Raw genomic sequence first — 16,773 nt, 5'->3', positions numbered from 1 at the left:
CTCCCTGCACCCCAAACTGCCCCTCCCTACACCCCAAACTGCCCCTCCCTACACCCCAAACTGCCCCTCTCTGCACCCCAAACTGCCCCTCCCTCTCAGGTGTGTCAGTAACGCTGTGTGTAGCAGGTGTGTCAGTAATGCTGTGTGTCTCAGGTGTGTCAGTAACACTGTGTCTCAGGTGTGTCAGTAACGTTGTGTGTCGCAGGTGTGTCAGTAACACTGTGTGTCAGTAGCGCTGTGTGTCTCAGGTGTGTCAGTAACGCTGTGTGTCAGTAGCGCTGTGTCTCGCAGGTGTGTCAGTAGCGCTGTGTGTCACAGGTGTGTCAGTAGCGCTGTGTGTCGCAGGTGTGTCAGTAGCGCTGTGTGTCGCAGGTGTGTCAGTAACACTGTCGCAGGTGTGTCAGTAATGCTGTGTGTCAGTAACGCTGTGTGCCTTAGGTGTGTCAGTAATGCTGTGTGTCAGTAATGCTGTGTGTCAGTAACGCTGTGTGTCTCAGGTGTGTCGCAGGTGTGTCAGTAGCGCTGTGTGTCGCAGGTGTCAGTAATGCTGTGTGTCAGTAACGCTGTGTGCCTTAGGTGTGTCAGTAATGCTGTGTGTCAGTAACGCTGTGTGTCAGTAACGCTGTGTGTCGCAGGTGTGTCAGTAATGCTGTGTGTCAGTAACGCTGTGTGTCGCAGGTGTGTCAGTAGCGCTGTGTGTCGCAGGTGTGTCAGTAGCGCTGTGTGTCTCAGGTGTGTCACAGGTGTGTCAGTAGCGCTGTGTGTCGCAGGTGTGTCAGTAGCGCTGTGTGTCGCAGGTGTGTCAGTAACACTGTGTCGCAGGTGTGTCAGTAATGCTGTGTCAGTAACGCTGTGTGCCTTAGGTGTGTCAGTAATGCTGTGTGTCAGTAACGCTGTGTGTCTCAGGTGTGTCGCAGGTGTGTCAGTAGCGCTGTGTGTCGCAGGTGTCAGTAATGCTGTGTGTCAGTAACGCTGTGTGCCTTAGGTGTGTCAGTAACGCTGTGTGTCGCAGGTGTGTCAGTAACGCTGTGTGTCAGTAACGCTGTGTGTCAGTAACGCTGTGTGTCGCAGGTGTGTCAGTAATGCTGTGTGCCAGTAGCGCTGTGTGTCAGTAACGCTGTGTCTCTCAGGTGTGTCAGTAGCGCTGTGTGTCGCAGGTGTCAGTAACGCTGTGTGTCAGTAACGCTGTGTGTCAGTAGCGCTGTGTGTCAGTAGCGCTGTGTCGCAGGTGTGTCAGTAACGCTGTGTGTCGCAGTAACAGTGGGGACCCAGGGAAGAAGAAGCAGCACGTGTGCCACATGGAGGGCTGTGGGAAGGTTTACGGGAAGACGTCTCACCTGCGGGCGCACCTGCGCTGGCACACGGGCGAGAGGCCCTTCGTCTGCAACTGGATCTTCTGCGGGAAGAGATTCACCCGCTCCGACGAGCTGCAGAGACACCGACGCACACACACAGGTACGCACGCGCGCGCGCACACACACACACAGGTACGCACGCGCGCGCGCACACACACACACACACACAGGTACGCACGCGCGCGCGCACACACACACACACACACAGGTACGCACGCGCGCGCGCACACACACACACACACACAGGTACGCGCGCGCGCACACACACACACAGCTACGGACGCGCGCACACACACACACAGGTACGCACGCACGCGCGCACACACACACACACACACAGGTACGCACGCGCGCGCGCACACACACACACAGGTACGGATGCGCGCACACACACACACACACACACAGGTACGCACGCGCGCACACACACACACACGCGCGCACACACACACACACACACACACACACACTATACACACTCACACACACGCTGCTGGTGTGCCCTGGTCCCATGCTGGCTCTGGTCTCTCTCTCTCTCCTCCAGGGGAGAAGCGGTTCGAGTGTCCGGAGTGTTCTAAGAGGTTCATGCGGAGCGACCACCTCTCCAAGCACATCAAGACGCACCAGAACAAGCGGGCGGGCGCGGCCCTGGCCATCGTCACCACCGAGGACATGGAGGAGAGCACCGACGAGGCGCTGGGGTCGCCCGGGGTCGTCGCCATGGCCGCGCTCTCCCAGGATTCCAACCCCGCCACGCCCACCGTCACGAACATGGAGGAGGAGTTCTAGCAGCCTGCGAGCACAAATGCACAGACACACGCACACGCACACACAAACACACACGCACGCTTGTGCGCCGAAACAACACTCATGCATACATGCACACACGCAAACACGCACGCACGCACACACACGCACTCATGCACACACACACACAGTTACCTGAGGCGGAGGGACGTAACACACACACACACGCACTTTACACACAGACGCATGCTCGTGTGCCAACACAACACACATGCTTATGTGCACACACACACACGCACTTTACACACACATGCACAGCAACATGTGCATCTGAATTTGACAAATTTTCTACCAGAAAAATAATTTTAGCTATGTTCTTAAAAGATGAAAGAATGATATATGGTTTGTACATTTTCGGTAAAGTAGGGCCATTGTTAGTTTGGGTGGATTCAGAAAGTCGATTTCTATGCACAAAGTACATTTCTGTGTTTTAGTTATGAAGGGGGGTGGGAGGCGGAGAGAGGATGCTACCTGTAAACAGGCCGGAAGGTGTGGGACGGGCAGACAGGTGGTACTTGCACAGGTACGCAGGACAGGAGTACAGGTACAGAATCATCTAGAAGCTGAGTGTGGGACTGAGGGTGTCTCCAGAGTACATATCTTAGTACTGATAAACCTGAGAGCACTCTGCTTTTACCATAGATCCCGTCATTATCTTTACCACGGAGTTCTGTCCTTATCCTTACCATAGAGTTCAGACCTTAACTGTAGATTTCAGTTATCATCTTACCATAGATTCAGTCATTCTCTTTACCACAGTTCTGTTCTTATCCTTACCATAGATCCCATCATTCTCTTTACCATAGAGTTCATACCTTATTTTAACTGTAGATTTCAGTCATTATCTTTACCATAGATTCCGTAATTCTCTTTATCATAGAGTTGTGTAATTTTTTTTTTTGCATGGGTACTGTAATTGTCTTTGCCATAGAGTTCAGTCATTATCTCTAACAGAGATTCCACAATTCTCTTTACCACAGAGTTCAGTCATTACCTTTACCGTGGATTCAGTAACTCGCTTTACCATAGAGTTCAGTTATTCTTCTAAAGGAGAAAACTTCATACGTTGAGTGAAAAGCACAGAGGTCAGATTTATTAGTAGTGCATACATTTAGGAAAGCTATGGACTAAAGTGAGTTTTTTATACTATAAAAACAATCTAGCTTTCTGCTGTGACACAGCAGGTGAAAGCGACACAAGACAATCTGAGACCATGTTTACATTCGCATATTATAAGTAGTAATAGATAATAATAATGATAATAATATAATAATACAAACTGTTTGTTGTATAGAAGCGATCTCTCTCACTCATTTACCACAGGAGCAGATAGCAGACTGACTGTGCAGTACAATGCCTTAACACAAAACACACACACACACACACACACACACACAACCTCTGGGGATGGGTGGGTGGGTGGGGGGACCACTTGTCTGTGCGGGTGTGTGTGTGTGTGTGTGTGGAGTGCGGGTGGGAGGGCTCAACTTTCACAGTAAGCACAGCGGTCCCAGGATTTGGCTTGTGACGTGCAATACTGCACTTTGACAGTTTAACTGACACTTTACGGCGAGGCCCCATTGACTAGTGCAGCCCGGACACCATACTGACTGCATGAAGCACAAACCCCTCATTCCTCAGAAAGACCTTCACAGGCACGTCTGACGAGCGCCTAGCGCCCCCTTCAGGACGGACAGTGCTACTGAAGTGATGGCTCTTGAGTAGTAGAAAGGGGCCTCTTTCACTTTGAAGGTTTTGGGGTAGTTTTTTGTTCCTGCTGTGATCTGGATCATTCCTGACCGTTTGGTCTCGTTTTGGTGTTACGCCAGACCCCGTCGTTACCACAACGTCTTCTGTCTGTGTTTTCCGTGATCAAGTTTTTTAAAAATGTTTTGTTTCTTTTTTTTGTTTTTTTGGTTGTCTCATCCTCATACAGGCCAGCGTAGAAGGCCGCGTATGGCTAATTTATTCTTTATCCGTATTATTTTAATATTTGCTTGTGCAAATTAAAAAGATGATGTGGTGTTGTGAGCTATCACGTGCGGCATGGTGTATTTCTGCTTCCTGTTTTTAACCCTTTCATACTGTATAGCCTCCGCTTCTTCCATTAGCTGCTAAACTTTTGTGTTGGGGGGGTTGGGGGGGGGGGGGGTAAAATCACAAAAAAATGTTTTAAACTGATTTATACCAAATGATTGAAATGTTTTTGGTAACATTTTGTGTGAAAAAAGAAAAAAAATTCTTTAATATTTTCTAGTGACATCTCATTTGTAAATCTTTTTCTAAGATGTGTTTATCACCCGGACCGTTTAGCCCCAAAGGCTGACATCTGTTGATATTTTTAAGCCACATTTGTACAGCGGTGTTATGTGAATGAAAAAGTTAAAAAGGTTGTCTGCATAAAGTTTGCATAAAACCGAATAAATAAATTCATAATGCAAGACTACATGTTGCTGTGCTGTCATACTTTCTTACATTACATTACATTTATTTGGCAGACGCTTTTATCCAAAGCGACGTACAAAAAGTGCATTTCATGGTCATAGACAACTGCTAAACACAGGTTCAGTAAGGTACAATACTTATTTTGTGCAGCTATTTCTAGCCAAGAACACAGTTTAGTTCACACGGTGAACACTATTCAGTCCCACTGTTGGATTCTTGAACAGTGGGAGTCTAAATAAGGAGGTAGCACTTGGTTATGTCCAGCAGGGGGAGCCAAAAGCTTGGCAGACACTATAGAGCTCTACAGGATTTTGCCTTCAATAGTTGGAAAGCCAGGTGTATGCCCGTCTTGGTACTACCTCTAGTGGCGTTTGCTTACCATGATGCTGCACAACCAGGTACCCCTGATTCACAAACCCTTCAGTGGTAAAAAGATAACTAAAATGGAGGTCTGGATTTGTCTGGCCTACTTTGAAATGATAGCTTCAGGGGCCCCTCTGCAGTTGAGTTTGGGGAAGGAGTTAGCCGAACACAAAAACACGCTACACACACACTCATTCATAAAAACGCTACACGCCCATTCACTCGTACAAAAATACGCGACACACACACTCACTCGTATAAAAACACGCTATACACGCACACTCACTCGTATAAAAACGCACTACACACACACTCACTCATATAAAAACGCACACTCACTCACTCACTCATAAAAACAGGTCTGGACAGGTCACAAGTCCATCGGAGGACACACACACGATTCACTCACTAACAACACATACGGACAATCTACAGTCTCCAATCAGACCAGCCTGCATGTCTTTGGACTGTTCTGCAGCACTGTGACAACCGCATAACAATAAATATATTCACGATAACAGATAAACATTAAAAACATTAAGAGCACAAAAGATTAAAATAAATTAATAAATAAAATAAATTAATAAATAAAAGCAATACGTGCAAAAAAAGTCAACCCTTAAAACACAGATGGATAAGGAGTAAGTCCATGCCGACCTCAGCTGTCCTATAACTTATGGCTTTAAGAAAGCCAATGCAGTTGGGATAAAGGAATTTTTAGTCCTTGTTTTTGATATTGGGAGCCTGTACCTGAGCTCCGAGAATAATAACAGACATTGGTGGAACAGGGAATGGCTGGGGATTCCTCTGAATGGACTGGGCCTTATTAGTCCTGTTAGCTATACAAGAACTGCGAGCAATTACGATGCAACGGAGGAATAGCGAGCAAGAAACAAACAATCGTTTATAAATAAGACGATACGTGTGCGACTCACCTCCATTGAACTAGGCGCGGCGAATGGACACCTCTTCAAAAGCTCACAAACTTCTAACAAATGAAGGGGTAAAAAAAAAAAACACACAAGGTCGTGGCGCAGGCGAAAGGAGAGGGGGTGGGGGTAAAATTTGTTTTAGTTCAAGGCTCTGCTTGCAGATGTAAGATGAAGTTTTAAATGAAACATCTTAAGACTGTTCTTATACTTAATCCGTTGTTTGGTACATACGTGGAGAACAGTAGTGTCCTTTTTCCAAAAAAAGAAAAAAAAAAAACAGTCTCCGTGGTCCAGTTACGGGTTGTGAATGGTGCAGTCCACGTTTTACGTGATGAAAACACCTTCTTTGGCCGCGTCCGAATCTGCATCAACTTGTTGCCCCTTAAATGCACAATTACGAATTAACCAGTCCAACGCAGTATGTAGTTCTTCCACAAGAGGGCACTGCGTGAACCAGCCGCAGTCTACCGCAGAGGAGTAGTTAGTTATGTTTATTGACTTCCAAAGAAAATATTCAACATAAAATACAAAGAATAAAAACATTGGGTCCAAACAGTATTCCATATACAAATAAATATTACTCATTTACATGTTCATGTTCCAGGATTTCCAAACATTTACGCAACATACACAAAACTTTCTTGTCCGTGTCTATGAATAGTGAACTAAGGTCATTAGAAATAGCCTATGCTCAAAATTTTTCTTTGGCTACGCGCAGACTGCAACACGCATATGTTTTTATTTATAAAGCGTTGCTAGGTAAATTACCCCTCTACCTTTGTTCCCTGCTGTACCTAAACTCAAGAAGCTACTCGCTACGCTCCCAGAAACGTTTGCTCTGTAAAGTTCCCATGGCTCGTACAGAACTGGGAAAAACAGCTTTTTCCTATTAGGCACCGTGGGCGTGGAATAAGCTACAGGAAGAGCTGAATTTAGTTAATCTCACACCTCTGGGTGATTTTAAAAGTCTCATACAAAATACTGCAACTGAGAAATGTAAATGTTTTTGAGATGCTATGTCTTCCTAAAGACTGAATAGCTGTCTCTGTGTATTGTTGTATGTTCAGTTGACTGTTGTACTGTCTGTAACTGTTGTGTAGGCCTACTGCTGCTACCTTGGCGAGGTCTCTCTTGAATAACAGATTTTAATCTCAATGAGACTTCCTGGTTAAATAAAGGTGAATTAATAAATAAATAAAAGGTCCACTATTTGTATACAGTGGGTGGACAGTTAATTCAGGGTTAAGTTCACAATATGTCTTGTGCTTGGTTCCTTCCTTTGACCGCACCCCTTCCATCATCTCCTCTCGATCGGTGCTTATATAATCCATCACCTCCATCACTTGCACTAGATGTGAGTTCATGACGTGGTTCTTATGTCTGGTCATTTCGAGTACATCCCACAAAGGATCGTCATGCATGCCATGCCGTGCCCTCATCCTGCGCGGGAACTTGGCCTGTTTCTCTTTTACTAGGGCCTGTACGGATGGGAGCCCTGCCTCTAACAGACAGGTCAGGTTGGGTGTAGTAGTCCTTACTCCAAGCATGATTTTTACCCCGGTCATGTAGAGGGTCTCAACAGATTTTAGGGGCACTTTAAGCCAAGCCTCACATCCGTACAGGATGGCTGATGAGAAGGCAGCTTTGAATACTTTCATTTTACACTGAAAGGAGCATCATAGTTAGTAGCTAAAAAGATGATTAGTCTATTTAAGTGCTCCACTTTCTCCTCCACATGTATTTTCAGTGAAGTCAGGGCACTTCCATCAGCAGTGAAGATGGCACCAATGCAGGTGTAACTGTCACAATGCTTGACTATGGAAGAACCAAGGTCAATTTGCGGTCTGTCTTCATCAGAGCCCATAATCACCATGAACTTTGTTTTGCATTCATTCACAACCATGCCATATTCACTGCAATATGCTTTGAGGTATTTCAGTTGTTTTTTGACTCATTTCTCCCTTGGTGTTTCCAGGATGACAGTTTCGTCCATTAACATTAAAACGTGAAGCCGTTTCAGGAAACTATCCCCTCCACATCCCTGTTTAATCATTCTTATCAGCGTGTCTACAAATAACTCAAAGAGGAAGCGTGACGTGGAGGAGCCCTGTCGCGCGCCTAATGTTGATGTAACCATAGTTCAGCCCACAACACTTGCTGTAACACTGTACATTGACATCGAGGCCAAAGGCATAACGATACCACAGCCCATACTTCTTAGAATTTTGAACGTCGTTCCTCTTGGCACACGATCATAGGCCTGCGAGAAGTCTATACGTGCAGCATACAGCTGCATCCTCTTTCTCACACGGTAGTCGATAAGCAGCCTAAGTGTTAGGACGTGCTGAGTGCAGCGTCGCTGGGGCTGGGCTCCAGCCAGGATTTCAGTCTGTTATTTAGTACATAGTCACACAGCTTTGTCGCGCTGTTAATCGCACTTATGTTACAGGTAGTTGTTACAGGCCAGGGGGCCTAAATAACGTTATCAGTCTAGCTGGGACCCAGCTCAATGGGTAACTAGCCGCAGAGATGGAGTACATCTAGAGGGCGATATTGGCGATATTGGCCTCTTGCACAATGGAGTGTGTCGAACATCTGCTATAGGAACTATGGTTTACTTGCAGTCAGTTCCCTACCCCCTTCCCCCTATGAGAGTTGTGTTTGATTAGTTTGCCCCCTTGCATTTCAGTGACATTTTACACAGAGTTAGCTTTAATATACTGTTAAATAGTGTTCAGCATTCGTCTGACTTGAGTGTTTAATTCAGTTGTTTTAACCGTTGTTGTTCTTGTTAATTACTCGGGTACATTTTACTTAGGTTACTAGCCAGCTGCTTTCGTTAGCTAGCCTGTAGCAGCTGCTCTCTCTGGCTGTTTTTAATACTCGATGCCTGGACGAGCTTCTGAAAATGTCCGTCGTCTTGCTAAAGCAAGCAGTAATGCTCAGATGTCAGCACGACCGACATTTTGATTGAGCTCATTTTAATAGTCTTGACTGCTGTCTTTGGTGAGGCGCACACAGCCATTGTGATGTCACCCGTGTCTCTGGAGAGTCTCTGTTCTTGCCGGATGGTTCTGTGCTAATATGCCTGAAATAAATTTATGAAAGGGCACTCCATTATAGTCCGTTAATCCCTTTAATTACTATCCTGAAACGTACACAGACCTAGTAGTCACCATGACACACCAAAGCTGGCACTGCCCTGTGCATCTATATCGCTGCTTTTCCAGACGGCACCCTGTTCAGAGTCTGGCACCTCAGTGGGGTTCCCCCTGAGCACAGCCATAGTCAAACAGCCGTTATGGCGTAAGTCAGGCGCTGTTTTTCTCTTAGCTGATATATTGATTAGTATTTGCCCAACAGAACCAGGTTTCAGACCCTTTGCCCTGTGACAAAGGAGTGGTCACGTGATGCCTCTCAAAGCCAATCCCAGGGGGTTTTGATGAGAGGATTCTAAATCTGATCCTGAAGTCCTGATACGTTTCCATGTTAGACAAGTTTAAAAGGAATTAATTTAGACGTTACCAGTAAAGATGTAGGGTGTAATTGGGTGTAATGTACTGATTCATTTACCACAACTAGTTAAGGGGTATTGGTCCCTCAAAAAGGTGGCAGCGTAGTATAATGGCTAAGGAGTTGGTGTGGTAACCTAAAGGTCACAGGATCGATTCCCCGGTAGGACACTGCTGTTGTACCCTTGAGCAAGGTACTTAACCTGCATTGCTCCAGTATATATCCAGCTGTATAACTGGATACAATGTAAGTCGCTCTGGATAAGAACATCTGCTAAATGCCTTCAATGTAATGTGAAAACATCCAGTACAGGGGGATTGAGTTCAGAAACACTGACTTAATGCCCATCAGTATGGCAGCTAAGAGAAATACATTTGACTTCAAAAAACAAAATCAGTGCCACAATATAGATGAGCAGGAGTGTTGTGTCACGATGACTGGGTCTCAGTGTTTCAGGAAGAACTAGTACAAAAATAAAAATGATTAACTGACTATAGGGGAGTGTCAGATTCATAGATTATTTCAGGCATATGAACAAAGAACCATCAGGTAGAAACATCACAGACTGTCCAGAGACAAGGTTAAAATCACTATGAATTCGAGCGCCTCACCAAAAGCCTCAATCGAGACAATTTACATGAACTTGATCAAAATGCTGAATGTGTTGACGTTTGAGGATCGGGGTTTGTGTGCTCACACGCCCACGTAATCGATGGTGTAACCCGAAACGTTGAGCGAGGCCAGAGCGATTGTGCCATCTGGAAACTTTCTCCGCAAGCGATGGAGAAGGTTGCAAAATGGCTGGCTGGTTCCTGTCTCACTTCGAATGTTGGAAACAGTGACCGTTCATTTCACCAACAAACCGAAGACTATCTTCACATTTGCGTCAAATTAGAAAAAAGTAACCATGGCTGTTCTTGCGTTATTGGAAGGCATTGAGAACCTTGCTTTTAGAGGGGAGAGAGTTTTCAGAGACTGGAATGACTTTTTTGCACATGATGATCTTCCAAAAAGTTTGCTTTTCTCATTTGGTCCAAGGTTATTCCTGACTAAACCCTTATTTGTGCTAGCATTATATAAGGGGAAATCACTGATTGTAAGGCAAGCTCAGGTGCCATCAATTTTAAGTTAATTTGAGATTTATAAATCACAGGTGCGTAAGTTACAAATGGGCTTCTTGGAACCTGCGTAAGCAAGGTCTTTTATGAATCGAACATAAGCACACCGTCGGAAATGGTCTTAAGACTAAGTTCAAGTATAAATCTAAGAATATTTTTATAAATAAGGCCCCAGGAGATCTTTAAAATTCTTCCTATGGAGCGTTTAAGTGCCTTAGCTCACGGCTTCGAAGATGTTTTTTATAACCCATATATGTCTTAAATAACTTTCCATACGAATAAGTTGGTCCCACCACTGGGGTAAATATATACTGTCATGCTTGGGTAAGGTACTGTCTGAGTGTATTTTATTGTGTACATGCTTTGATAGCTATGTTTGTATAAATGTATCTGTATATGTATATACTTTATACGCAATTTTCTCAAATATGCTGTGGTTCCTAGGGAGGAACCACAGCATATTATATATATCCCCGCTCATATACCCCTATTTGTTAAAGTGAAATGAATATTAGAACCATGCTTCTATCTGGCCAGGTATTAATTTTATTGATGTTTTTTTTCTTCTACTTTTTTGTGTTTGTTTTTTTAATTTTCTTTTTCATTCACTCCTTTATTTACATATATTTTGTTACATATATATGCATATGCGTGTGTGTAAATATACATGTGGTTGTTTGTATTTCTGTTTCGATCTTGTACATTCTACCTTGTAGCCTGGGGAAAAAAGGGTTATTTTCAATTTTTTTTTTCTCCCAACTGTATATTTACAATGCAAAGGCACAATAAAAAAATTAAATAAGAAAAATCCTGCATAGGCCAACGAGAATACGAATTAACTCGCCACATACTTTCCCCAAAACACCCTGAATTTCCCCAAATACTGCCCAGAATGTAGATTGGATGAGGCGAGGATGAGGACTTTTTGTTTTTAAAAAACGGAAGAAAGACGGATAGATAAAGGACTCCCCCTGTGAAGCGTGGAAATTTCCCTTTGCTGATGGAGTGTAACTGTCCAGAGCCCCTGGACTGAGAGCCTGGGTGTCTCTGGGCTGAACACACACCTGTTCAACCTGCCACCGTTCAGGTGTGGCACAGATTCTGATTATAGAGAACAGGTGAGGAACTGTAGAGTCTGAGAAACTCACTGAAAGTAACCGAGATGTGCACTAGTACCCCGCTGTCTCCGGACGGCGTTCAGCGCCGACTGTGGCCAATGGCCTGGCAGGAGAGAGCGCAGCAGGTGACTCCGTTGCCTGGCGACAGGAAGGTTCTGTGGTCGCTATTGGAGGTCCAAGTCCGGGCACTTCCTCACTCTCCTGAATCACTACAGACCCGTGGACAGTGATCACTGCCTACCACCAGGAAATAGATGCCAAATCTATTTATTAATAATCATAATAATAACAACAACAACAACAATAATAACAGTATAATAATAATAATAATAACAAACATAATAATAATAATAATAATAATAATAATAATAATATACATGCAGAATATAAGCTCTGTATAGGCAATGGATTCATAACGCTGATGTGGAAAATAAATATTTTCATCTTACACTGCCTTAACAGTAAAGACCGCCACCCAGGTTCCCGGTGATGGTGACTCATGTTTTCTGCAAAGTGTCTCAGACTGATTACACTTCACACCTTGCGCTGCGCACCCACTCCACCCGGCTCCCCCGTTTCCTAACTGTCACACGCGGTTAAACTGCGCCTGGTTATCTCTGCCAGGGGATCTCTCTGAGCTGGCGGGCGCAGGACGCAGCCCGCGCCACGCCAGAGGTTTCGCTTTCACCGCCCAGGAAGTGAGGTCCCGCTCGAGCCGCGCGGCAGGGATTTCATCGAACCCGGGGACCGTTATTCCCACCGTTGCCCCCTCTTGCCCTAAAACTCCACCCTCATTTGCATGCCCCATGCAAATGGGCTCGCTGAAGTTTTCTGTAAAAACTCCCCGGCAAGGGACAGTCTTAAAATGGGGAAACACTGTCAGGATGAAAACCTGAGTCAGCACGTGTCCGCACAAGGTCCGATACAAGCAGGCCGGGGCCTTCGGAAGAAAGCATCTTCCTCATTATCATTATGAGGCTGCAAGCATTGTGGAATAACCATAAACTAGACATAATGTAGCATTACATTACATAACCATAAACTAGACATAATGTAGCATTACATTACATAACCATAAACTAGACATAATGTAGCATTACATTACATTACATAACCATAAACTAGACATAATGTAGCATTACATTACATAACCATAAACTAGACATAATGTAGCATTACATTACATTACATAACCATAAACTAGACATAATGTAGCATTACATTACATAACCATAAACTAGACATAATGTAGCATTACACTACATTACATAACCATAAACTAGACATAATGTAGCATTACATTACATTACATAACCATAAACTAGACATAATGTAGTATTACACTACATTACATAACCATAAACTAGACATAATGTAGCATTACATTACATTACATAACCATAAACTAGACATAATATAGCATTACATTACATTACATAACCATAAACTAGACATAATGTAGTATTACACTACATTACATAACCATAAACTAGACATAATGTAGTATTACACTACATTACATAACCATAAACTAGACATAATGTAGCATTACATTACATTACATAACCATAAACTGGACATAATGTAGCATTACATAACATTACATAACCACAAACTAGACATGATGTAGCATTACATTACATAACCATGGACTAGACATAATTTAGCATTATATTACATAACCATAAACTAGACATAATGTAGCACTACATTACATAACCATGAACTAAACATAATGTGCATACCGAAGGTCATTGGAACAACTACAAAACACAGGTCCGATAAGGTACAATACTAATTTTTTTAACAGTTATTCATAGCCATGAACACATTAAGTCCAATTATCATAATTAATTTATTAGTATTATTTTATAAAGTCAGGGGCTACAGTCATGTATAGACCCTTGCTTCAAACGTTTTACTGTGGTTCTGATATTGAAGTGAATTTTAGTCTCCACACAATCCAGGAAGAGAAGTGAACCCCTGCCCAAGATTTGGGTTCAAAGACACAACTGCAGGGAGGTGTATGATTGGCTGGGGCAGAATGTAATGTCCAGGGAGGTGTATGATTGGCTGGAGCACTGCCCAGGGTGTTGTATCATTGGCCGGAGCGTTGTGCAGGGTGTTTATATAATTTGCTGGAACATGGTTCAGAGTGCTGTATGATTGGCTGGAGCATTGCCCATGGAGGTGCATGATTGGCTGGAGCATTGCCCAGGGAGATGTAATGCTGAAGCCGCCACACGGTGTGCCGCGGGGCATTTCTGTGACCCCGGGTCGCGCTGACGTAAAGCTTTCAGAGAGAGTGGACCGGTGAGAGTGAGGAGGGGAAAGGCGTTATCTCTGTCGATCACACAGAAAGCCGGATTCCCTGGAACCCGAGGCAGAAGTTGCATCTGTTTTCTAAGAAAAACAAGACGGTTTTGTCTTTAGTGAGGAAACACGTCCGCAGATTTTATGGTGATTCAGTCCTATCTCTCTCCGGCATGAAGTAATACATCAGAAAGAGAAACCATAGCAGTACCACAGAAGGGTGCTGTGGGCCGCATTGGTTCTCAGTCTCTGTCCCAGTAGCTATACGCAGCTGGAGGAGAGGACCCCTGGTGGGGTCACTTCTGCAATCCCCAATTAGCAATTAGCACTTAGTGTCCCTGTAGCACTTTCCTAACTGATTGCTCTTCCCCACTGTCAAGCAAGCATGCCCCCCCCCCCCCCCCCGTCAATGCCCCCCCTCGTCAACAGCCTCTGCGTCACCATCAACGCCACCCCCCCCCCACCCCCCTCCTATGTTTTCCTATGCCTTTGTTTTCCTATGCCTTTCACAGAACTAATAAAACTCTGGGGATGTTATCCTGCAACTAATCAGAATCTAATCAGAATCGAAGTCTTGTCAATGTTCCGTAAGCTTTTTGAAGCGACTTATGAAATGAATAAATGCCATGTGACTCAGCTGACTCAGTACAATCACATCTGTGATTGGGTAGCAGCTGAGCGGCGGGGTGTCATAGCTCAGGAGGTAAGAGCGGTTGTCTGGCAGTCGGAGGGTTGCCGGTTCGATCCCCTGCCCTGGGCGTGTCAAAGTGTCCCTGAGCAAGACACCTAACCCCTAATTGCTCCCAACGAGCTGATTGGTACCTTGCATGGCAGTCTTTCACCGTTGGTGTGTGAGTGTGTGTGTGAATGGGTGAATGAGAGGCATCAATTGTAAAGCGCTTTGGATAAAAGCTCAATATAAATGCAGTCCATTTACCATAAGCACAGAGTTCTGGCCGCACCCCCCTGTACTCAAGAGGAAAATGACCGGTCTGCTCCCGCGGATTACTGAAGCAGAGTTCCCTGTCGTTCTTACCAAGCCCGGTAATCATCACAGCTGTTTAATAAACCTTTAACTTTATGGAAGTGAGCCAGTCAATTAGGCTGCAAAAAGAGAATTAACTGTTTTTTGCAAAAGGTGATGTAGAAATTTCTTAACAACAATGATGGTGTTGAAGCTAAAGATAACAAACAACAGAGAGACACTTTGTGCAAGTCAACTTTTCAACCATAACCCATCTGTGATCTATAGCAATTTTGTTTATCTGCAATGCCCTGGATAAGTGAGGGAATGGTGGAGTGAAATGTGTAATTTTTGCGATACATGCAAGGCAATTGTATTTGAGATCAAAATGATGAATATGAGACAAATGTGCAGACGGTCAGCTTTGGTTTCAGTGTATTTACATGCATATACAGCTGGGTGACAAACTAAATAAAAACCCTGAATAGATGAGAAACATAATGAATGCAGATGTTTCCATATAGGTGTACTGCATGATACAATTAAGCAATTAACATCCTATCATGCTCTGTGGCATGGATAAAAATGCTGAGCAGGTCCAGTCGACCTTAATTTTGGATCCAGATGGCAAAAGGAAAAGATCAAAGTGACTTTGAAAGAGAATTCATTATTGGGGCACAGATGGCAGGAGCTTCAGTCATAAAGACTGCTCAACTGGGTGGTGTTTCAATCGGTACAGTAACAGAAGAATATATGATGCACCTATTGTCAAAATTATTGATTGATGCCCCGCCTCTTGCCCCGCCCCCTTAACGTTTTGACCTCTGATATGGTCCGGTTTTCTATGATGTACATATTGTCAAGATTTGATTGATCAGTTTGACCTTTTGACCTCTGATATGGTTTGGTTGGTGAGGGATAAGGGGATGGGGAAAGGGGGGGGGGGGTTGTGGTTCCCAGATGGTGAGGATAAAAAATAGAAATAAATAAAGAAATAAAATAAATAAAAATAAAATAAAAAATAATTTAAATGTTCAGAATGCTTGGTGTAACTACACTCCTTGTGGGGCAAAGTGCTTGTGCAACTTGAAACTTTTTTTTATCCTTTACCAGTTAAACAGGCAATATGTGAGAATATGTAAGTAACTAAGTTTTAAAGCAATGCTTTGGACGTTAGTTTAAAGAAAACAAGCCCAGGCAAGTATGCAAAGTCTTAACAAGCCGAATCGGGGAGTGTTAAAGCAGTATAAGAGAGGTTTTTAAGAAAGCTAAAGTAGAAAAAAGCACACGCGTTAGCTACTTAGCCGATTTCCTGCGACAAAACAGAAGCGGAAGGTTTCTAGGTAGATGTTCACAGCTGAGCTGCGAGGATCAAAATGGTCACAGCGAGCCGGTAAGCATGGACAGAGTTAGGGAGGAGCCACTGTTGCTTTAGAGCAATGCCCCCACACAAAGTTTCGAAGAGCCCCATCAATATATAGATGTCGACGTTTAGTACGCAAAGTGGGGATGTATCGGAACAGGTGGGGTGCCCTGTGAAGCGCGGGCCATATGGTAAACCCCCCCCCCCTCCTTCCCCATCCCCTTATCCCTCACCAACCAAACCATATCAAAGGTCAAAAGGTCAAACTGATCAATCAAATCTTGACAATATGTACATCATAGAAAACCGGACCATATCAGAGGTCAAAACGTTAAGGGGGCGGGGCAAGGGGCGGGGCATCAATCAATCATTTTGCCAATAGGCAAATGGATATTGGCAGATCTATGGAAAACACATCAGCAAACAGAAATTGTGGTTGAAAGCACACCTTCGATGACCATGATGCAGATGCATTAGTGCAT

The 16,773-nt window shown here is 44.2% G+C and overlaps 1 pseudogene; it reads left to right on the top strand.

Annotated features, from left to right (window-relative positions):
* LOC118232995 overlaps positions 1–2,245 on the top strand; it is an 8,379-nt pseudogene extending 6,134 nt beyond the window's left edge.
* The last annotated feature ends 14,528 nt before the right edge of the window (positions 2,246–16,773 follow it).

This window comes from Anguilla anguilla, chromosome 8, assembly GCF_013347855.1.
Source record: "Anguilla anguilla isolate fAngAng1 chromosome 8, fAngAng1.pri, whole genome shotgun sequence".
NCBI lineage: Eukaryota > Metazoa > Chordata > Actinopteri > Anguilliformes > Anguillidae > Anguilla > Anguilla anguilla.
This window is presented reverse-complemented; position numbering and strand designations above follow the sequence as displayed.